At 42.7% G+C, this 15,969-nt stretch overlaps 1 long non-coding RNA gene across 1 annotated transcript; it reads right to left on the bottom strand.

The window, feature by feature from the left end:
• Window positions 1-4,636: 4,636 nt before the first annotated feature.
• Window positions 4,637-12,734, bottom strand: LOC307224140. The gene is made up of 3 exons (XR_013842437.1): window positions 12,510-12,734; window positions 6,062-6,263; window positions 4,637-4,815 (listed from the first exon to the last, which is right to left on the bottom strand). It is a non-coding gene; the product is annotated as an uncharacterized lncRNA (long non-coding RNA).
• Window positions 12,735-15,969: the final 3,235 nt, after the last annotated feature.

The raw sequence follows: 15,969 nt of genomic DNA, 5'->3' as shown, positions 1-15,969 counted from the left end.
CAGCATCTGCTTTGCAGACAGATGTTCCCAGTTTCAATCCTAGGGTTATCCAAATATGGCTGGGAGAGGTCTCTGTCTGAAATCAAGGAGAGACAGTACAAGTCTTCCTAGGGGCAGGAGACCACTGAATACCAATTGCTGTAGGGTGGACGGAAGGAGACAACAGCAGGAGAGGACTATATCCTCCCTGCTATACTGTTTAGGGAAGTTTTTAATGTTTAATGTTTTATTGTATTTTGTTGGAAGCCAACCAGAGTGGCTGGGGAAACCCAACCAGATGGGTGGGGTATGAATAAATAAATAAATAAATGAATGAATGAATATTATTGGCTACCTAAAACAATCTGTCTGAAGGTTGGACTAGCTAGACTAATCCAGCAAGGCTCTTTTTATACTCTGAAAAAGTGATATTGTGGCTAATGGTCATTCTTGAGCCTGGGCACACAGCAAACCATATGGCTAACCAGCATTAAAAATGCTGCCCTGATAGAAAAGAAAACCCACTGAGCAAGATTGCATGTACTATTATGAAGAGTGGTGGGGAGAGAATGTCAAAGGAAGCCCTTGCAGATAAGACCTAGTGATACAGAAGTACGTTTGTGAAAAACCATCTCTGTGTCAAAGTGCAAGAGAAAAGCCCCAGGCCCTGTGCTTCTTTACGGTCGCTGTGAGACAGAGTGCCCCAGTGACAAATTACACATGATAGATTTGTCAGGAAATTAAAATGCCAAGTAGTGGACATCAAAGTTGCTATCAAAGGGATCTCCCGTCCGGCGGGAATATTACCACGAGTGAAGGGGGGGAAAGAGAAAACTTGCAATGATATATAATTTTAATTGGACTCTGTCATGACAGGTTGACCAGATGCCAATAATCATCCAGGGGGGAGAAATAATATGAAGAGAAAGTGAGATAATGACTGTATATCTTGCCGTTTCTCTTAGACTGACTGTGACAGGTTTTAATCTTTTTTAGAATGTCTTTTTTGCCCTCAACTTTCATTTATTTTTTGAAAGGAGATGGCAGCACCGTGGCCTTGTATAGAAACGTCTCTGGTGCTGTAATGAGGACTGGCTATCATGAGGTCAGAGGGGAAGGCATTCCTCTTGTTCACCTGAAAGAAATATGCCCCACTCTGCTCAAAGCCTTCACTACAGTAAGCAGATGGAGAAAATGTTGAGGACTGGAGGAGAAGGTACGTCCTTTAAAAACCAAAGTGTTACACAGCTTGCTGGGTTATTTATATACTGCTTTGTGGCCCAATCTTTTTAATATTCTGGTTCTAAGCTGTATCTCTCATCTGGCCCTCTTTCCTCTACTGAGGAGGTGGAGCAAACCCATGCCAGGTACAAGCTTAAGGAGTTCCCTTCTCAATACTTGACCTTATTGAATCCCCACATCTCTAGTTGTGTCCCAATGTGTTATTGATGTGCTCTAGTTATGTGCTAATGTGTATGGATCATAGAAACTGTTATATGGATGCACTTTCTCCTGTGATCACTTGTAAATACTGTACAGACCTTTATTCTTCAGTGTTGCCCTTTTTCAAGCCCTTGGCTATGATCCTTTTCTTTTCTTACAGAAGAGAGTGCTAAATGTCAGTGTCTCACAAGACAATAACTGTCGGAACACACATGTGACTGACGTCCTGCTTTCTCATGCATAATTACACAGACTTTAATTGGGGTTTGTTTAGCTCCTTGATCAGCTATGAGATTCCCCAAGAACAATTAAGAGCCGGATCCTCAGCTGATGAAAAAGTTGACTGGAACAGAGAAATATGCAGGCTCTGTGATAATTTACACCCAGCTGCCCCACCTCTGCCCACTTGCATTTGACTTAAATTAACTTCAAATTATTTCTGTTTAGATAATTTCTGCAGGCTTCCCTCCTCATTTTTAACTGAGCTTGTTTCCATAAGGTGCAAAGTACACACACCGAATGGAAAGGAGTCATAATAATTGCTTGGTGCTATTGAAATGATAGGTTTGCAAAAATAAATATAAAACCTCTGTCTTTAGCATGGTGCGTTTTTTTGTCAGACGAGAAGCAGAATAAAGAAACCGAATATAAGCAATTACCATAAGCATGTTCTCTCTTCCACTCAGTAGTAAATGTGTGTAGGTTATCCTCAATAGCTGCCAGCCCTCTTGTCAGCCCAATTATTTTAAAACAATTGTTTCATTTGGAATAGATGCCGCCGTGCAAATGATTGTCCCTTGTCAGTGACACATTCAATTAAAGCAACACAGAATAGGAGTTCTGGGGCCTACTGTGCCTTGTCCAATCATATCAGTCAACAAAGAACAACCTTGGAGACTCGAGTATGTCTTGGAACGATTGTCAGGTGGTTTGAACATGTTGCGCCTTCCCAGGGTTCCGCTGCGTCTTCATTTCCTGTGTCTTTTCCAGCCAATGACAGGCAGCGTCTCCACAGTGCTCAAGTTTGCTCTTGCCAAGAAGGCTTATGGCTGTGGAATAAGATGGCAGCTGTCACAGAGTACTGACAGTTGGTTGGAGCTCAGGGTGGCAAGCTGAACTGGACTTGTAGCAGTTGGGTTAGCGGTGAGGTATGGCCGCCATTACTGGCCGGCAGATGTCACTTTCCACGCTGGCAGTTCCTGCATTTGACAGACATCTAGTACTGCTGCATAGCCAGCTGGATCTTTAAACATACTCTTTGCATCCCCTCTGAAAGGCTTATGTGCCCTGTACCCTCACGAAGGGAATAGGTAGCAGCTACCGTATTTTTCGCTCTATAACACGCACCTGACCATAACACGCACGTAGTTTTTAGAGGAGGAAAATCTGTAGGCATGCCACCCGTAGGCATTCCCTCCATAACACGCACAGACATTTCCCCTTACTTTTTAGGAGGAAAAAAGTGAGTGTTATTGTGCAAAAAATACGGTAGTTCAGCTGAAATAAGAGGGGAGGGAAGAAATAGAGGGAAGGGGGGAATCCCTGGATGAATGTTACTTCTTATTGCCCTTATTTTCTGTTGGTTCTATAAGAAATGGTAGTAGATGCAGGAAGCTCTTGAAAGTAAAAGTTTACTGGCATGAAAAAGGAGGGAGGGAGAGAGAGATGGCCCCTGTTCAGCTTTACGGAGAACCAAAGGATGGGTGAGAGATTTGTTCACTTTGCATCTTATTACATCTTAATACATCTATATACCACTTAATTATTTGCATCTCTACATGGTGCACATAGAAAACAATCTACAGAGAATGGGACAGTAAAGCAATAAACGGTTATCATAAAACAAAATACTACCTTAAAATGCCTGCTGGAGCAAAAAAGACTTAGTCATGTGCCTGATGTTCAGCCAGGAAGATGCCTGTCTAATCTCAGCTGGTTTGCTTTCTGCTTGAAGACTTCTCATTTTAACATTCCTTCCCCTTAAAGGTTTCACACCATTCCAATCTGAAAGTCATGGCACTCAAGCTGATAGGTATGATCAATGCTGAATTTTTTTTGAACTCACCCAAAGATTTTAGGATAGAAACAACAATAACAACAACATTATTTATACCCCACCCGTCTGGCTGAGTTTCCCCAGCCATCCTGGTCAGCTTACAACATTTTTAGGTAACACAATAAAAACACCAATCCTTAAAAACTTCCCTAAACAGGGCTGCCTTCAGAAATTACATGAAAGGTGGTTTTGCAGGAGAGGAGTTGAAAAAGTAGTCAGTGTCCAATTGAGACAATTCATTTACTTCTTATTTTACAAGTTTCAATTAATAAACAAAGTAAACCAAAGACAAAGAGCATAAAGAAATACTGTTGCAGCAGGTTGAAAACAGCAAAAGGTTGGACATTCTCGTTAAACTTGTTCCAAAACATTACAAAGAACATCAATTTTTCCAGCAACCTGTTGGGCTAGTTCATATGTATTCTTTTGTAATAAGTTAGCTTAATTATAGTTACTATGGGCCAAGTTTTCTCAATCCATTCAGATATAGTGCTCCCCTCCCCCAATTTTTAGCTATTGTAACCTTAGTAGCAGTTATAAAGCTAAAGTTCATTTCTAGACCATTTTCCAGAATCACACACACACACTTTAATACTGTTTCATCTTGACTGTGTAGCGAGAGAGGAAAAAAGGAGTGGAGGCCTATAAAACCCAATGAAGTTCTTGCTCCTCCACCTCTCCAGAAAGATTTCTGATCCAGCTTCCCTGAAATATGCATTGCCATCCCAAACAAGTCAACTATTACCCCACCAGGCCCAAAGTGTTGCCATGATGAACGTACTTTTAGCCATTCTGTTGTTTTCCATTTCCCCCTCTGAGCAGTCACTTTCATGTCTGGACTCTGGGTTCACATTTTTTTAAAATGTGAACCACCCTGAGACCTTTGGGTATAAGGCGGTATAGAAATAAAATAAATAATAAATAACAATAAAATAAATTCTTCAGTCCCTGCCAGTGTGGCTCCTACTTCACAGGTGCCTGTAAAGTAGCAGCCACACTGGCAGGGACTGAAGAATAATTCTCCTAACATTGGACAAAGCATCATTTTGAATCGAAAGCAAAAAAGCTTTTCGGGTGTTTGCTGTTTCACCATACATATATATGTTTTTTTCCTTTTGGCACTGCAAGGAACAAATTGCAATGGGGAAATGCTTGATATTATTTAATAGCATTAAAGGACATTGGGGCAAGCATCTGTTGTGTACCAAGGGTTGTCCAAGTCCACTTTTATCTCCCTCTTTTCTTCCATCTGCTCTTCTCTTTGTCTCTGTGCATCCTATTGTCATGTCTCTGTCTACAATAGTATGCCCCTTTCTGCCTCTGCCGTGTAAATAGGACTTCGAAGTAAATGATAGATATTCAGAATGTGACACTTTGGGGAATAATTTTCACACTCATTTCCTACGGTCTTGGTTTGCTGAATGAGTGCTGCATAGGTCATAATGGAAAGATAATGATAAATGCACTTATCTGGAAAGGTGCTAGAAGACCCTTAGTCATTTTTGCTGCAACAGACTAACATGTTGACACCTTTCAGAAAAGCAAACCCAAGCATTTTAAGGGAATCTCCATGTCAGAGCGAGGATTTGCACTAGCAGTGCCGTCTCCTCCTTCCCTACAGGGAGTAGAAGTGAGACAACAGCTGCATTATGGCTGCATTCATAAGGCGGTTTATTCCATTTCCCCAATGTTCTCCTAACTGTGAGTTTCCGTATTATATCTGAGCTTTCACTTGATATAGAAGCCACTTCTGGAAATCTAGCAGAATCTAATAGAAGTTTAATACTCCTTTCCATGTGAATTGGTTCAAGAAATAATCTGCTTGCAATCCTATCAATTCAGAAAACTGCAGCAGTAAAGTATGAAATTTAGGGTGGTATACTGGCATACAGTTCTTTCTTGCCACTTTCCTGGGGGGAATCATGGGGGAGTACAGATGCGTAGATAGGGTGAGTAGGTTAGTGACATTCATTGCTGTATCACACCATGTCCACTGGTATGAATGAAATTAAACCCACAGGTCCATAATGCAACTGGTATTGCAGTGTGAAAGTAGAAAATGGGAGAAAAGTGCTAGCTTTATAATCAGGAAAACTAATGCAATATTCCCCACATCTGAATGTACCCCAGGTAAAGTGTGTGTATCAATATTTTGTTGCTGCTGTTGTTGCCTGAAGCAGCACCCAATGGAAAGGCGAACATTTAAGGTCATACTGCATCATCAGATGCTAGTTCCTGCTTTCATCTATTAATGCCCCCTCCGTAGTACTGCCTGAAGGATATCACTTCAGCCTACTGCAGGGATGGGGAAACAGTGGTCCTCCAGTTGTTACTGGGCTACAGCTCTCATCATCCCTGACCACTGGCCATGTTGGATAGCACTGATGGAAGTTGGAGTCCAACAACATCTGGAGGACCACAGGTTTCCCATCCTTGTTGTCAACTGAGTCCTGCTCATATTAGAAAGTAATATAACTAAAGCTGTGGTATCTAAGGATTTCAATGGATCTACTCTGAGTAGGGCTAGCATTGGATTCAGTTTGTGCATGTGTTACAGGGCTTGGATGCATTGAATTAACTTACTTACTCCCTTATCCAAATGCACCATTAACAAATTCCATGGAGGCATACTTGTCTTTGGAAAGAGAATTGTTTCAAAGTTTGAATGTTCCCCTATCACAGTTCTCGATCCTGCCTGGCTTGAGAGGTTCTCGTGGAGTAGCAGTATTTTATGGAATTTGGTTCGAAAGTAGAACATACCCTCTTGAGAACAAGATGATGGAGGCTGTGAAAGAAGATGGTGGCTAGATTAAATAGGTTCCCTGCTATAATTGAGTGCAAGGTAAAAGAATCATCAAGTACTATTACTTTTCAAGATTTATGATGTGCTAGAAGCATATTAGGTGCTCTACAGACCCAGGAGTAACACATTCCATGCAGAGAGGGCTTACGGTCTAGGTGATTCATGGCTGTCCATTATCATTTGTTGTGCAAGCGTGTCAGAGCCAGGCTGTGGGCAGTCAAAGCAGAGACAAGCTTGCTTATTTGTAGATTTAGGGAGCTGATGGGATTCTGCATTGCTAGTGAGCTCCTGTAGCCCCTAACCCAAGATTCAAGACATTACTCAGAAAGCAGCTGTCCCAAAAGCTAACTAAGCACTAGCTCATTGCAAAGGGAGCCAACAGAAAAGGAGGAGAACAAGTGGGCAGTGTGCAAGAAAGTAGCAAGCTGGATAGGTAAAGGTAAAGGTACTCCTGCCCGTACGGGCCAGTCGTGACCAACTCTGGGGTCCCGGCTTAAGAGGCCGGGAGCCAGCGCTGTCCGAAGACACTTCTGGGTCACGTGGCCAGTGTGACGAAACTGCTCTGGCGAGCCAGCACCAGCGCAGCGCACGGAAACGCCGTTTACCTTCCCGCTATAAAGCGGTACCTATTTATCTACTTGCACTTAGGGGTGCTTTCGAACTGCTAGGTGGGCAGGAGCTGGGACCAAACGACGGGCGCTCAACCCGCCGCGGGGATTCGAACCGCTGACCATACGATCGGCAAGTCCTAGGCACTGAGGTTTTAACCACAGCGCCACCCGCGTCCCAGCAAGCCGGATAGGTAAGGCCTAATCCAGACTGCTGCTCAAGCAGAAAGCTGTGAACAATATGAAAGCATTTCTAAGCAAGGACGTTCTGAGACCCAAGTCTTGGCTGATCCTCATAACAAGCTAGACTCCTTTGCCATCACATCCCCCTGCCCTTCCCTGTTGAGGGAAGGTCTGAAGCAGGGAGCCAGCTGTAGACACATGTAAGCTCCCCATGTGATTCAGAACCCTGATCACGAAGGGTTCCAGATCAAGCGTGGGAGCCAATAGGACTACAGCAGGCTCTCTGCTTCAGACTTTCTTCCCATATGTCAGGGAACAGGACTAGCAAGTATGGCCCCTCTCTCTTCCAGATGTGCTTCTTAGTTGCATGAGCAGAACGAATGAATTGAGAGAGAAGCAACACTTCAGTCTTAATGGGACTTGACTGAAGGTCAAATTGCATGTTGTACTTCAGAAAAGCCACAGTGGAGAAATGGTGCTTAGAGCAATTTGGACTGGGAAAATGGCAGGCAGGGGAAGTCGATGGCTACTTGCTATAATGACTATGCTTTGCTTCCACGACTTGAGGCTGTAATGTTTCTGAACACCAGTTGCTGCAAGTCACAGGAGGGGAGAGTGCTCTTGTGCTCAAATCCTTTGTGGGTTTCCCACAGGCATCCGGTTGGCCACTGTGAGAACATCATACTGGACTATATGGGCCATTGGCTTGATCCAGCAAGCTCTTCTTAAGTCCATATGCTTGAACATCTCTGCTCCTTTCTTCCTATGTCCTCTGACAGCCCTGTATATAAAGGGCTTTCCACTGTAAAGTCACCCTATGAGAAACTAATAAACAGAAATAGAACAAAAAGTTTTTGAAAAAACAGGAAAAACTGGGTGGGTGCTGAAATAGAGACCGAGAAAAAGAAGGCATCTATAATGTGTGCAGCATACATTTATTTATTTAAAAATGTCTCCCCGCTTCTGCTTGGAGAAGTCAGCTGAGAGCTAATGTCTTATTCCCAAGGTGTCCCCTGGGATGAATTGGGAGGGTTAAAGCTGCTGGTGAAGTTTTAGAAGATGAAAGGGAAATACAAGAAGGGAGGCAAGGAAATGATCAAGAAAACCAAGATTGAAAATGAAAGGGAAATGTACGCAAGCGATGAAGATGAATAACAAATGCTTTTACAAAGGTAACGCGTAAGGAGCAAGGAGCTGATGAAAAAGATGGCAGGCCCTTTGGGAAAACAGTGATTGGGAAGGGAATTGATGACAGATGAGTTGAACGGCTGCTGCTGCAACAGGGAACGGTTTCTTTACAGATGACTTCAAGCGGTTCAAGTGGGCAGGTCAAATTGGTGGAATTGAAAAATGAGGAAGAGGGTCCCAAAGTCTAGGGGCTTGGTGGGCACCAGGGCTATGGGGAACACTTTGTGATTTATTCATTTGTTTCAGAAATGTCTAAAATAATGGAGATCAAGCAAATTCCCAGAGTGGTTCCCATAGAATCAAAATACAACTAAAAAACCCCCAAAAAACATAAAATAAAAATGGAGCCATAGGTGCTTCCTGAGAGGTGTGGCTTATCAGGAAGGCCATCTCAGCAGCACCTGCAGCAGAGACATCTGCTCCTGTGTGGAGGTATTGCCATTTAGCTCCCTTAATGCTGCTGAGACTCAGACAGATGAAGCATCAGCAGCAGAGGTCTGGAGGATCTGTCCTGTCCTGTAAGTAAATCACCTCTTTCATGGATACTTCTCTCAGAGAGATGGAATAATAATAATAATTTATTACTTGTAACCCACCCACCTGGCATCTGGCCGGGCCTCCCTAGCCACCCTGGGCAGCTTCCAACAGAATATTAAAAACCTTATCTGCAAGGCCATTGTTGATGGTGGGTCACCACTGAAGGGGTGACACCAAAGCTTTACCCTTTGGGAGAGTTGCTCTGGGATGATACAAGGAAGTGTATCGCCAGGAGCAGCCATTCCCTCAGACTGCCGAGCCATTGAAGCAAAGAAGGGCTATTCTATTGGCTCTTTTGAGAGGCCAGCTACCCTTGGCTCTTCCGTAACTTTCTCCCAGTTGGGGTAACTGAACTGCTTTCATCCCAGCTGGTCATTATAAGAACTGCAACTTTAAGAGCAGGTTCCTGAGTTTCCTTTTCCCCACTCTCTCCCTGTCCCATTTTCCTTTTGTGCCATACCTTTGAGATTGTACCTGATCTGCAGTCTTCTCTGGGAGCCTTTAACAAGTGTGGTAAAAATGCTTTAAATTTAAAAACAACAACATTTATGTGTTTTATACATATCTCCCATCCAGGAACCTTCTAGCCCCAAAGTGGCTGCGACTTAGACCTTCCTGAGACTTTGCCCTCATCTTCCTGAAGTATCAGCAATGCAGTGCCAGAGAAACCACTTTAACAACAAATATTAGGAACACAAGAACTGTGCTTACCTATAGTTCAGTTTCCTTGAAGACTGTGGAGTCTTTGGGATATAAACAGTTTCATTTACACATATATACAACCTGATCATAGTATGGAGGGACTGACAGAATTAACACCACTTGCTTCCCAATTAGGTTCTCAGGGAGATGACCAAACCATAACTTTGGGTCCAGCACAGAGCAAGTCCAACCTTGGGTTTCCTGCTTCCAGCATTAGCCAAAACTCTCATGCAGCCCGCAGTCTATTGTTCTCCATCTTAGGATGATGTTGCATGCAGCCAGGTGAGGTGGGAAAAATCCCACCCATTTGTCCTATGGCAATAGAGCTCACTCTTTAAGATGCTGGTGATGGGTACTTGGCTGAGCAGCTAAGGCCATTACCTCAAGAAAGAAGTTAGTTTACTGGTTTAGCAGGGAGACTTCCGGGTTGGCGCCTCTGACAATGGCGGAATTCCTCTGATCGGAAGGAATTTGCTCCGTGGAAATCAGGGTCTGGCCGCCACAGTGAAGGCGGAGACCCACTAAAAATCACAGGCGGGAGAAGCCTGTGAACATGGGATTTGGCTGGCACCTTTTGTGCCTCCCCTACTCACGGGGAGACCCGGTTTTGGGGATCCGGAGCGACGTGGGGTGAGCGGCGCGGTGCTTCGAATTGACTGCTTCTTTCACGGAGTGAAGCCGCACTGCTGTTGCCGGAGAGCGCTGACTTTTTCCTGTGGACAATTTGATCCTAAACAACTACCCGTGAGTAGAACGGAAATTTGGATTTTTAAACGTCTTAATTTGGCACCGAAACGGGGAGGTTTCAAACAGGAAGTCCGCCTTCCCCTTTTGTAAATAGATTGAAGCAAAGAGCTTGCAAGCTAAAGTCTTGGAAAGTCCTCTGTAAAGGATTAAATTTCCATCGGCTAAAATCATTGAACCCCCCTTGGAAGCAGGAGAAGAGGGGGAAAATTTTGGATCGCGTAAGCCTGCAGGAGAGAGTGAAGAAAGTTAAGTTACCACCGCTCTGAACCTGGAAACGGGCTGCTAGTAAGACTGACTGTGAATAAAACGTTTGTTGACAGCTAGTTAAATAAGAGGAATACATTGTTTCCATTGTCTCCTTCTGCGTTTAAAAAGGAGTAAAAGTAACTGAAAATTGAAACTAATTTTATTGTTTGAATTGTGCTTAAAAGGATTGATACAAATAGAAATTGTTTCCCTCTAGAGGGAGCCTTTGAAACTGTTACAAGTGTTGAGCTGGTGGAATCTCCAGCTGCAAGATAAAAAAACCGTGAGAACCAGGGATTGACCTTGGATCGGTTAAGAATGTGGACAGAAGAAGCCTTAGTGATTGCATTATGTAAGATAAGTGATTCATTGGAACAGCTCCACAAGAAGACGGATCTGATGACTATCAAAATTGATAACTTGGGACAAAAAGTGACTAATTTGGGACAAAAAGTGAACATCTATACAGAAACTATTCAGGAATCGATACAGGAACCTACTTTGACATGGCAAACTGGGGAGAAGACGAGGGAGAAAGTTGTTGTTGTTGAACCTAAAGTAATACAAGTGGAGAGGGAGAGAGCCCCAGCCTTACAGAGGCAATCTGATGACTATAAGTTGTTGCCTTCTATGATTGAATTCAGAGAAAGTCAGATTTTGAGGATTGGAGCCCTGCTTGGACTGGAGAAGGAAAGTTGGACAGATCACCTCATGCAGGGACTTACTGACCTTTGGGACCTAGACCTGGGTCAGGAGGAGATTGGAGCTGTGGGGACTTTCAGATTTGGAGGGATTTTGAAACACGTCCTGAAATATCTTTTGGATTTTAGTTTTAACTATGGAGATTTGGCTGACCTGTTGAGAAGGAATAAAAACATTGCTAGGTCGGAGCTTCCCCGAGATCTACTCTTCAGTATTAAAGGAAGGAAATTAAGAACAAGATCAGCAGAAGACAAAGTAAAGTGTATGTATAAATATGAAGAAGATCTGCAGAAGGGACTTGGAAAAGAGTTAAGAGCCTCGGACAGAAGATCACCAGGTTGATGGTATATATGGAATTGATGGAAATGACTGGCAGAATCCGAGACCAGGGAGAAGAGACGGTGGAAGAAGATTGGAAAAAGTTTGAAGTCTATTTATAGAAATACTGTAAAATTAATGAGTGTCAGAAAAATGTTGGAATGAAATTATATGGCTTTAGTAGAAATGTTATAAAGAGTTAAGCATAAATAAGTATTATAGTATTAATGGGAAATAAGGTTAAAATAAGTTAAGATAATTATATGACAGAAAATAGAGAAAGATGGAAAGGAATTGCTGAAACAATTAATAGAAGTGGAATACAAAAAGGGAGGTGAGAGGAGGTCGATGAAACAAGGGAATGGAAGATAAGGCATTGAAATGGTATGATGTATGTTTTTAAATTGTTTTTGCTGTTTTGTTTAGTCTAATGTGTTAATGTTGTGTTGTGTATTGTTTATATATTGTATTGTATTGTATTGTTTTTTCTTTCTTTTGCTTCTTTTTTCTTTTCTTTTTCTTCTTTTTTGTAAGGTTTAAAAGTAATAAATATTTTTTTTAAAAAAATAGTTTACTGGTTTAGCAGGTTTCCCCTGATAGAGTCTAACTTTACAGATACAAGATCACTGGCCTGGAACAAACTCATCGGTCTCATCTAGATGGAACCTCCAAACCTATAAACTTTTATCTCATTCTAATTTCCATAAACATCTCTGGACTTAGAGAAGGGAGACTCCCCTGCTTCCCTGAACCTCTCTATCTCCTGGCCACCTTTACTCGCATGTAAGGAGTTGCTGGTGCCACTGCTCCATCCAAAAGCTTATGGCTCCAGGGTGAGGCAGGCAAGTGATGAGGCACCGGGCAGGCTGTGGCACTAAGGCTCACAGCCTGCCCAGTGCCCACCTATGAGTCCAAAGCCCCTTTTTTTGAGAAACACTGCAACAATAGTAGGAACTGGTTGAATACATGGAGCACAGAGCACATGTAGGTAACATACCATTTTAGTCCTGTTTGGTCTTTGTGGACCTTCTTCATCATTGATGGAACCTTATTGCAGCATCACTGAGTCAGCTGTGTGGACTAGCCCTTTGAGTGCCTCTTTTGATGGACATTTTTACATTTAACAGCCCAAGCCATGCACTGAGCAGGTGTCAATCAGGATAACCTCTTTGTTTGATCAGCTGAGTGCTGGGGTCTTCAGTTAACTTTGTACTGTGAGAGAGCAGTTGGAAGATATCCCGGAGAGAAAGAAAGAAAGAAAGAAAGAAAGAAAGAAAGAAAGAAAGAAAGAAAGAACCTGCATAATGGCAAATTGGATGCTGGATTTCAAGCAGCAGCAAAGAACTTATTACTGATGGATGTCTCACACTGTCAGAAAAGCAAACACTGAAGCATTTTAATTGAATCCTACAGAGACCAGTATGCCTTTGTTTCTCAGTTCACTGAAGACATCTTGCTCCAGAAGAGAGATTTCCCTTTCTGAATTCAAGTCATTATTAGGCTGACTTCTTCTCTCTAACTGTTACCAAGTGGCCTAGTTTCCTTGTTCAGATCAGCATCTGCCAGTTGGTGTAGTGATGATGACTGTTCCATACCAGGCCTGAATGCCTTCTGGCTTTGCTCTCCTTGTTTCATACTGTGTTGGCAATTTCTCCCATCTGTGCCCTCTCTCCACGATGAGCCTGTTGTCTACAGAGCACTAAAATGTTACACGTTTTAAGGAAATAAAAAAGACATAATATTTTCCCCCTGAAGGGCCTTTCCATTTCTGGTACAATTTTTGAACCATAAGCGATTGTGGCCTAGTTCTCACCGAGATGGTAAATCTGTGTCTGGAGGGGATCACTTCAGATCAAAGGGTGACACACATGGCAGACTACTCCTTTGTTCAAAAACAAAATCACCTCTTCTACATAGAAAACGGTGAGGGAGAAAATTGACTAGAACCTTTGTCCCTGATACCTAATTTTCTATGGGGATGTGTGACAAGCTTATTTATTTATTAATCTGGAGAAGCATTCCATCATTGCAATCAGCAGTGCTACAGACCAGACAAAATTTACAATCTCATTGTGTAGTGTAAGTTTAAAAGTAAGTGATTAGATGCTCATCCCTACCACTTTAGTGTTCTTAAGAATATAAGCTAACCTTCAGTACAGTTCAATTCAGTTCAGTTCAGTTTATTATGTCTTAGCAAACAGCCATTACACATCTTCATGGTGTGGTAGAATTGCGACCTAGTGACACCATCTCACATCACAATCTGGAAGGGCCCTGGAGCTTCCTGGCTAGTGGGGTCACTTAGGTGCTTGCCTTGCTGGCTGGGGCTTTAAATCCAGGCCTGCTTGCAAACTGACCACTGGATAAGATTTTTTTTTTTAAAAAAATTAAATCTAAAATATGCAGCATTTTATTGGAATGGGAAACAAAGGATGAGTTTGTGAAGGTGGCAACTATTCACTGTGTGTCAGATTTTGGATACAATATACAGTGGTACCTCGGGTTACAGACGCTTCAGGTTACAGACTCTGCTAACCCAGAAATAGTACCTCAGGTTAAGAACTTTGCTTCAGGATGAGAACAGAAATCACATGGCAGAGGCATTACGGCAGTGGGAGGCCCCATTAACTATAGTGGTACCTCAGGTTAAGAACAGTTTCAGGTTAACAACGGACCTCTAGAACAAATTAAGTTCTTAACCCGAGGTACCAGTATAGAGCTTTCAGCATGGAAAAAACTGTGGAATAACACGCTAAGCTTTTTGGCATGTTATACAATCAGGGTAAGCGTTCAAAAAATAATGTACAGGTGGTATCTGAAGCTCAGCAAACTAGCCAAAATATACAAAAGAGGATCAAATTTATGCTGAAAGTATTCGGATAAAGAAGGCATGCTAATCCACATGTGGTGGCAATGCAAATTTGTGATAAAACTATGGGAAATGATATATGAGGAATTAAAAAAGATGCTTAAGTGTACTTGCCCCCTAAGAAACCACAAGTGTTCCTGTTAGCAATAATAGGTCAAGAAATACCAGGCAAAGTTAAAAACCTTTTTCTATACACAACAGCAGCCACAACAATATTGTACACTAAAATGTGGAAAGAGAAGGCCATCCCGATAAAGGACCAATGGCTGCTTGAAGTAAAAGAATATATAGAACTAGCAAGCATGACTGCCAAGATAAAAAATATAGACGGAAAGATAGTAATAAGTGAGTGGGAACAATTTGGAGAGTATTTAAAATGATGTGATATTAAGATAAATCTACAAGCAGGGATTAATCCATGAGCAGCAGCAAACAAAAGTAAGGGTCATTAAAACAGGAGAAAATACTAGATAATAAATGGAGATGTAGCAAACTTAAGAATGTGTAATAGGACATCAAGGAAAGATAGGATGAGAAGTCCATATAAGACTTGATAGGATCTAAATATGAATGTATAAAGTACTTTGGAAATGCATAAATAAATAAATAAATAAATAAATAAATAAATAAATAAATAGAAAGAAAATTGACCACTGGTGGGCGAGCACAGAGGCAGGCACTTATCTGGGGGCAGGCCCAATGGCGCTTGAAGGCTTCCCTTGGGTCCACTCCCAGATAATGAAACCTGCCTGCCCCTGCCCCAGCACTTTGTTCTTTGGCAGATCTCCCTCCCTCCTTCCTTTAGTACTCTGTGACGTGACCTTGCAGTGGACATAGTTGGCTGCTGTATTTGGGACCGGGCAGGGATTTCTCCACCATGCTAATTGGCGTGGTGGTTTTTCCTACCTCATAGCAATCGTCACAACTTTGGCTGTTTAGACATTGAGTAAGCCTTAGTCTTGGCTGGAGGGGAGGATACAGCTTCTGCCTGTCCCTCTGAATAAATGGTATCCTGCTAAAGGGAACTTGGCAGAGTTGGTTCTGTCCAAATGCCTAGGTAGGGATTAGGGCCACAACACTCCTCAAAACATCAATCCTGCAGGGGGACTCCTATCCGATGTATGTCATAGGAATGCCCCCAGCCACGCTGTGGGGTTGACCCAGGGTATACTTCCCGCAGGCGGGCTGGAAGTCGATAGCTGTACCCAATGCCTATGCCAAACCTCTGACATCAGTAATCAATAAAGGTGTGACCTTATTTGATCCCTAAACATTGTGTTAGGTCTGGCACACAAGAAGAAACCTGCTTTCTGCCAGAGGCTGGTGCCTCCTTCCCCAAGCCTGGGAAGCTTCTGCCTGGTTTAGGGAGGGAGGCACGATATACATACAGTACATGCAATGTCAGGGTGTCATGACATCACATGTGCAACGTCCCCCTCCCCTCACATTGCCCTTGCAAGCTGATAACTCTGAACATAATTGCTCCCTAGGAAGAATTTCACCACATGCCATGATGATGGATCAGGTCAATGGCCCATCTAGTCCAGCATCTTGTTCTCATAGAGGGCAACCTGTGGTGTAGTGGTTA

The sequence above is a fragment of the Podarcis cretensis genome (genome assembly GCF_951804945.1).
Source record: "Podarcis cretensis genome assembly, chromosome: 9".
Taxonomy (NCBI): Eukaryota; Metazoa; Chordata; class Lepidosauria; order Squamata; family Lacertidae; genus Podarcis; species Podarcis cretensis.
Note: the sequence above shows the minus strand (reverse complement) of the source record. Positions and strands in the feature narration are given on the sequence as shown.